Here is a 6872-nt window from a genome sequence, read left to right as displayed (position 1 = left end):
ATCTTGGCTCACTGCAAGCTCCGTCTCCCGGGTTCATGTCATTTTCCTGCCTCAGCCTCCCGAGCAGCTGGGACTACAGGCGCTTGCCACCATGCCCGGCTAATTTTTTTTTATTTTTAGTAGAGATGGGGTTTCATCGTGTTAGCCAGGATGGTCTCGATCTCCTGATCTCATGATCAGCCCACCTCGGCCTCCCAATACAGGCGTGAGCCACTGCGCCCACCCTAATTTTTGTATTTTTTGTAGAGATTGGGTTTCGCCATGTACCCAAGCTGGTCTCCTGGATTCAAGCGATCCACCTGCCTCGGCCTCCCAAAGTGCTGAGATTACAGGCATGAGCCACTGCACCCTGCCCTTTTATTCACTGGATTTAAAACATACTTTTTGAAGGTAGTTGAGTACTTACTTGATTCTTTTACATGGTCCACCCTCACTTCCATTCTTCTTACATTATGACTAATTATTGGTTGTTTAATGAGCATACTAAAAATGGTTCTTTACATCTTTTTCTATTTGATTAGTTTTCTGTTTCTACTAGTTCTTCCTATTTTTGCTAATTCCTTCTTTGCACTTCATCGCAATGTAATTACACACATAAGATGTATGTGATAACCCATTAATTTCTTTTGTTGATCTCCATTCTGGAGTATTTTACAGTTCTGGTCCTATGGATGGGAATAGCTGCATGTAAGGCTGCTGCACAGCTGGCATTCTGGACTTCACTCATCCCGGAAACAGCCAGCTCCTGTGTTGTATCCCGCTTCATTTGCATGACTTACTCTCCTCCTTTTTGGTGGAGTATATCACTCAGGTGCTTCCTGAGAAAATCCAAATGGAAGATAAAATTTGAGATCTTGAGTATCTGACAACATCTAACTTTTCACTCAGAACTTAAACATTTTTTATATATTTTTTAAGAGACAGGGTCTCACTCTGTTATCCAGGCTGGGGTGCAGTAGTGCGATCATGGCTCACTGCAGCCTTGACCTCCTGGTCTCAAGAGATCCTCTTGCCTGAGTAACACCACATCTGTTTTTTTTTTTTTGGCAGAGATGTTGCCAAAAAACAAACAAACAAAAAACAGGTGTGGTGTTGCTCAGGCAACACTATGTTGCCCAAGCTGATCTTGAACCCCTGGCCCCTAACACTCCCCCTGCCTCGGCCTCCCAAAGTGCTGGGATTATAGGTGTGAGCCACCACACTTGGCCTCACTCAGAATTTAGAAGTCATTGCTTCCTTGTCTTGTAGCTTCCCATGTTGTTGAGAAAGTTGATGCCATTCTCATTCCCAATTCATTTAGCTCTTTTTTTTTTCATAGACGTAGTATTTTACCTTTGAAGATGGTTGTCTTTTCAGGTTTTCTTCTCCCTGTAGTTGAAACTATTTTGATCTTGGTTATTAGTGTTGGGAAACAATCTTTAAAAATCTAGTGACATTTAAAATTACTCATGTTTTGGAATTCACCTGGTGAAAACTCAGCTTTCTCACTGGAAAAACTTCTCTTCTAAAGTCTGAATCTCTTTGAAGTTCTTTTCTGTGGGAACACCGAATTTCTACAGAAAAGGATCTTTCCTCCTCCCTGAGACTTAACTGCAAGCATTGTAGAAACTAAGAATCTACCATCCTGTATAGTTAGTTGATTTTCATTTTCAGTTTATGCCTGGCATTTCTCAGTCTGAAGATTTGTTTCAAATTCTCAAAAGAGCAATTTTCCTTCCATGTTAAGAGCACAGTAGTAACCTAGTTACCTATCTCACTGGGTAGGAAGAATACAAACTTTTTTTTTGAGATGGAGGCTCGCTCTGTTGCCCAGGCTGGACTCCAGTGGCGCCATCTCAGCTCACTGCAAGCTCTGCCTTCCGGGTTCACACCACTCTCCTGCCTCAGCCTCCCGAGTAGCTGGGACTACAGGCGCCTGCCACCACACCAGCTAATTTTTTTGTATTTTTAGTAGAGACGGGGTTTCACCGTATTAGCCAGGATGGTCTCCCGACCTTGTGATCCGCCCGCTCTGCAGGGCCTGTTTTTCTCCACTGTCTAGTTCTAAGTTGTAAGGAGTAAATTGGCTTGCTTCTACTCAGTATTCCTACAATTAAGTTTGAACTTCCTCTACTGTACTATGTCAGTACCTACTTTCCGTCCACTTTTCATCTCCCAAAAGTATTTTAACCTTTTAGCTACCATTCTTTGTCCCTAGAACTTTGTACCTCTGAATGTCATTTTGCTGAAGTCTCAAGACACAACTATAGTATTAAAACATTTGTGCTATCCACCATGTTTAATCAGAAGTCCATGGACCAATATTGTAATAGAGAAAAATCAGAAACAATCTAGATATCTAATAGGTTAACTGCCATAAAATATAGCAGCCCTACTCAATGGTCTCCTTATAGTTCAATGTTTATGTAAAGAAACCTTACATAAACCATTTGAATGTTTATGTAAAGCAACTTTAAAGAACTATAATTTCCATGGTTTTAAAAGATGAATATTAACAATTATATGCCCAGGCTGGAGTATTAGCTCACTTGTACTGAGCTAAAAATAGTACAATGAAAGAATACTTCAGAATACTAAGTGAATTCAAGGAGGTATGGTTAGAACTTATGATTTCTGAAAGGAGCACATTTTTATTACTAAAATTGCTTAGGAAAATAAAAGCAAAGCAAGCAGTTTAAGAGACAGAAAACCTGAGTTCTTAGTTTGACAATGCCAGTCATCATCATCTGGAAGGGCAGCAGAATTTTCAGACCAATTTTAGTATCATGATGCAGGCCAGGCCCAAATTGTAAGAGATAAAGAATAAGAAAAGGGGCCAGGCTGCCGGGCGCGGTGGCTCAAGCCTGTAATCCCAGCACTTTGGGAGGCCGAGACGGGCGAATCACGAGGTCAGGAGATCGAGACCATCCTGGCTAACACGGTGAAACTCCGTCTCTACTAAAAAAATACAAAAAACTAGCCGGGCGTGGTGGCGGGCGCCTGTAGTCCCAGCTACTCAGGAGGCTGAGGCAGGAGAATGACGTAAACCTGGGAGGCGGAGCTTGCAGTGAGCTGAGATCCGGCCACTGCACTCCAGCCTGGGCGGCAGAGCCAGACTCTGTCTCAAAAAAAAAAAAAGAAAAGGGGCCAGGCGTGGTGGCTCATGCCTGTAAATCCCAGCACTTTGGGAGGACAAGGCAGGCGGGATCACCTGAGGTCAAGAGTTCAAGATCAGCCTGACCAACATGGAGAAACCCCGTCTCTACTAAAACTAAAAAATTAGCCAGGCGTGGTGGCACATGCCTGTAATCCCAGCTACTCAGTAGGCTGAGGCAGTAGAATCGCTTGAACCTGGGAGGCGGAGGTTGTAGTGAGCCGAGATTGAGCCATTGCACTCCAGCCTGGGTAACATGAGCAAATCTCCATCTAAAAAAAAAAAAAAAAAAAGAAAAGGATAAGGAAGCAATCTATTCAGGACGCAGTATTTTTCAAATGTGATGGGAAACAGAGTAGGGAAAAGAGGAGAAATACACAAACATATTTAAATAGTTTAGGGGATGAAGTACTGGAGGGAAGAACATCTAGATGAAGGAAAAAAAAAAAAAAAAACAAAAAACCTGAAATAAGACAATGGAAAGTAGTAAAGAGTACAATAAGTTACCCTTCGAAAAAGAGAAAGCTTCCCAAAGAGAAAAGGCCCAGTGAAGAGTTATCTTGTCTGGAGACAGGGTCTTACTTGGCACTTTGTCCAGGCTAGAGAGTAGTGATGCAATCACAGTTCATTACAGCCTTGACCTCCTGGGCTCAGGTGATCCTCCCATCTTAGTCTCCTGAGTACCTGGGACTACAGGTGCCCATCACCCTGTACGACTAATTTTTGGCTAATTTTTTTGTAGAGACAGAATTTCACCATGTTGCCCAGGCTGGTCTTAACTCCTGGGCTCAAGCAATCCACCTGCCTCAGCCTCCCAAAGTGCTGGGATTACAGGCATGAGCCCCAAGAGAGTTTTACTGCACTGAATGGGGGATAGAAAGCAGTACTGGCAACATTTTAATCAACTAGACTTTAATGTTTTTGTTTTTTTTTTTTGAGATGGAGTCTCGCTCTGTTGCCCAGGCTGGAGTGCAATGGTGTGATCTTGGTTCACTGCAACCTCTGCCTCCCCGGGGTCAAGCGGTTCTCCTGCCTCAGCTTCCCGAGTAGCTGGGATTACAGGTGCCTGCCACCGTGCCCGGCTAATTCTTGAATTTTTTTTTGAGACGGAGTCTTGCTCTGTCGCCCAGGCTGGAGTGCAGTGGCTGGATCTCAGCTCACTGCAAGCTCCGCCTCCCGGGTTCATGCCATTCTCCTGCCTCAGCCTCTCAAGTAGCTGGGACTACAGGTGCCCGCCACCTCGCCTGGCTAGTTTTTTGTATTTTTTAGTAGAGACGGGGTTTCACCGTGTTAGCCAGGATGGTCTCGATCTCCTGACCTTGTGATCCGCCCGTCTTGGCCTCCCAAAGTGCTGAGATTACAGGCTTGAGCCATCGCGCCCGGCCTAATTTTTGTATTTTTAGTAGAGACAGAGTTTCATCATGCTGGCCAAGCTGGTCTCGAACTCCCGACCTCAGGTGATCCACCCACCTCGGCCTCCCAAATTGCTGGGATGAGCCACTGCGCCCGCCCTTTAACGATTTTTAACAAATTAAAAGGATTAGGAAAGCATTTGGGGCCAAGATTTTTACTTGTACTCTCTACGCAGAATCTTCCTACATAAGCACTTTTATCCTTCCTACTCTGCCCTCAATAGGAACCTAGATTTTCTTTTACCACACCTTGCCTTTTTGTTCTTTTTATAATCTCTCACCTAGCAATCTTTTTTTTTTTTTTGAGATGCAATCTTTTTTTTTTTCCTGCTCTGTCACCCAGGCTGGAGTGCAGTGGCGCAATCTCAGCGCACTGCAACCTCCACCTCCCGGCTTCAAGCGATTCTCCTGCCTCAGTCTCCCGAGTAGCTGGGACTACAGACGCACACCACCATGCCCGGCTAATTTTTGTATTTTTAGTAGAGACGGAGTTTCACCATGTTGGCCAGGCTGGTCTCGAACTCTCACTGTGTTGCCCAGGCTGGAGTGCAGTAGCATGATCTTGGCTCACTGCAACATCTGCTCCTGGGGTTCAAGCGATTCTGACTCAGCCTCTAGAGTAGCTGGGACTACAGACGCCCACCACCACACTTCGCTGATTTTTGTATTTTTATTTTGAGATGGAGTCTCACTCTGTCTCCCACGCTGGAGTACAGTGGCATGATCTTGGCTCACTGCAACCTCTGCCTCCCAGATTCAAGCAATTCTCCTGTCTCAACTTCCCAAGTAGCTGAGACTATAGGCGCACATCACCACACTCATCTAATTTTTGTAGTTTTAGTAGAGACAGGGTTTCACCATTTTGGCCAGGCTGGTCTTGAATTCCTGACCTCAGGTGGTCTGCCCGCCTCAGCCTCTCAAAGTGCTGAGATTACAGACATGAGCCACTGTGCCCGGCCTGATTTTTATTTTTAGTAGAGACGGGGTTTCACCATGTTGGCCAGGCTGGTCTTGAACTCCTGACCTCAGTGATCCACCTGCCTTGGCCTCCCAAAGTGTTGGGATTACAGGTGTGAGCCACAGCACCCGGCCTATCTCTTCATCTTTTAATTACTACCTTTATCTAGGTACCATAGTCCCCTTGTTGCAGTTACTCATTTTCCTTTCCTCTGCCCTCAGTCCAAAGCAATTTTACTTCAGTGAGTAGGTGCCTCTTAGCTATACATACTTGCCCCCAAAACCATCTGATTTTCTCAAGGTTTTTCTGCATATGACAGCCCTCCTTTAACCTAAACTCCACTGCTGAGTGAAGATAAAGTTGGGGATAAAAACATGGAGTCAAGAGATAAGCAGGTGTAACCAACAGAACAGAAATGAGTTACTGAAACAGGAATAAGCACCTTATTTAGTGATCTGGAGGTAACCTAAAAACAAAAATCCATTATTTAAAAACTGTTCTGTGTACTAGTAGTAGAGTTTCGTAGACAGTTTTTTTCACTATGAACTCTTACTACTGACTTTTAAAAAGCAATGTTTATTTGGAATAACAGTATTTTTTTGAGACGGAGTTTCGCTCTTGTCGCCCAGGCTGGAGTGCAATGGCGCGATCGCGGCTCACTGCAGCCTCTGCCTCCCGGGTAGCTGGGATTACAGGTGTCTGCTACCATACCTGGCTAATTTTTATGTTTTTAGTAGAGACGGGGTTTTGTCATGTTGGCCAGGCTGGTGTAAAACTCCTGACCTCAGGTGATCCCCCGGCCTCCCAAAGTGCTGGGATTACAGGTGTGATTAGACGTTAGCGATTGTGCCTGGCCTAATACTTTTTTTTTTTTTGAGACAGTGTCTTGCTGTCGCCCAGGCTGAAATGCAACGGTGCAATCTCAGCTCACTGCAACCTCCGCTTCCTGGGTTCAAGCAATTCTCCTGCCTCAGCCTCCAGAGTAGCTGGTATTATAGGTGCGTGCCACCACGCCTGGCTAATTTTTGTTTTGTATGTTTAGTAGAGATGAGGTTTTACCTGGTCTCGAACTCCTGACCTTATGATCCACCCAACTCGGCCTCCCAAAGTGCTGGGATTACAGGCATGAGTCGCCATACCTGGCCAAGAATAATTAAAAAAAAAAAAAAAAATTATTTGGAGGCAGGGTCTTGTTCTGTTGCCCATTCTCATGTGCAGTGGTGGATCATGGCTCACTGCAGCCTCCAATTTGGGCGTAAGTGATCCTCCCTCCTTAGCGTCCCAAAGTGCTGGGATTACAGTTGTGAGCCACCGCACTGGCGAAGAAAATCAACCATGCTCCAGCTAATAATCACCTCAGCAATTATCC

This window comes from Mandrillus leucophaeus, unplaced genomic scaffold, assembly GCF_000951045.1.
Source record: "Mandrillus leucophaeus isolate KB7577 unplaced genomic scaffold, Mleu.le_1.0 Scaffold251, whole genome shotgun sequence".
Lineage (NCBI taxonomy): Eukaryota > Metazoa > Chordata > Mammalia > Primates > Cercopithecidae > Mandrillus > Mandrillus leucophaeus.
This window is presented reverse-complemented; position numbering follows the sequence as displayed.